Source organism: Phalaenopsis equestris, unplaced genomic scaffold (assembly GCF_001263595.1).
Source record: "Phalaenopsis equestris unplaced genomic scaffold, ASM126359v1 Scaffold000099, whole genome shotgun sequence".
In the NCBI taxonomy this organism is placed as follows: Eukaryota; Viridiplantae; Streptophyta; class Magnoliopsida; order Asparagales; family Orchidaceae; genus Phalaenopsis; species Phalaenopsis equestris.
Genome location: NW_018164541.1, coordinates 410,317 through 411,788, shown reverse-complemented (window position 1 = coordinate 411,788; position 1,472 = coordinate 410,317).

Genomic DNA, 1,472 nt, shown 5'->3' with positions numbered 1-1,472 from the left:
AATTTATCTAGAAAAGTTACTTTTATATCCAGAAAATTTATCTTTATATTAAGATTTTAATTAAAAAGTAGTTATTAATAAAAATCACTTTAATCGACATTTCAAACTAAGAATTGATAGTAGTATACTAGAATTAGCCTAAGAGGTTTCTTACCTCACTTCTCTGTGGGATCAATACTGGGGTCTTAAAAGAAAACTCTATATTACTTGAAACGATACATATACTTAGTACCCCTAGTGTGTAAACTATTTTCTAATTTTTAAAATATTTTGGTTTTGCACACTAGCCGCTAAATATAAATATGGTCAAGTTTTTTGTCATCTTTTGGAAGCTAAATTAATGTGTATGTGTGGGTCGGGTCAGCCGCTCATCTAGGCCCTACGAGGACTAAGGCAACCCCAGAGAGCATTTTCTCCATATTAGAAAGCTCTCATCAAAGTCTAAAATGTGTTCATTAAAATGTCCAATAAACTTATTTTTTTCACTCATTTTAACTCATGAGAATGTTACACATAGCTAAAAGAACACATGTCTTGATTTTTTGGCCTACTCACCAAGTTAATGTGAGTTGCTCTCCCTTACTTATCCCAATATTGTTACTTCATCAATACATCAACACTCTAATCGGCAATATGATGACCTTATCTTGTAATCATCGATTAATTCATTGCTTAGGAGTCATCCACATTTATTCATTAATGTTTTGACCATAATGTCACATGCATATAACTATAATCATATTTTTTTAATTATTTTTTTACAAAGTCGAGATGTAGTATTTTCTTCAGCGCCCAAAAGTCTTATAAATAGACAATTAAAATGGCATTTTTGGAGGATGATATTTTTGGATATTTTGTGCTAGCAACAAAATCCTTAGAGTTTATTTCTCCTTCTATCTTTTTATTCTTTTCTTCCTCTTTTTTTTCAAATTTTATAAATGTTTGTTTATTTTATAGGACCTTACAAGTAAAGCTAGTAGAATTTTGACATTTCAATGAAAAACCATAATTCAATATATACTAGAGGATTTGTGTAACTCAAGGCTCAACAAATTTTGGGTTAGAGATGACTTAAACTAATCCAAGATAAATGACTTATGGGCAATTAAATTTTAACCCTTATGATAATTTGATCATCCTAATTCAAATTAATATGAATGTACAATGATAACTTTTTTCATTCATTACTTACTAGTTATTGTAATCCATAAAATTTTCTTAGTTGAGAAACTCTGATAACAATAATTTTGAAGGGACTTTATTGTCTAGATCATATTTATTAATATAAACCTTCTTATCTAATAGAGAAAATGTTTTAAGCTTATTTAAAAGATAGGCTTTTGTTTCTTAAAATATGAAAGAATTTAAAAGGGCAAACTTACATTTATCAGTAATTCATGATAGAAGATTCATAGCGGTAGAGTAATAATTTAGAGTTTTAACATTGATTGAAGATCCAGCACACACACACA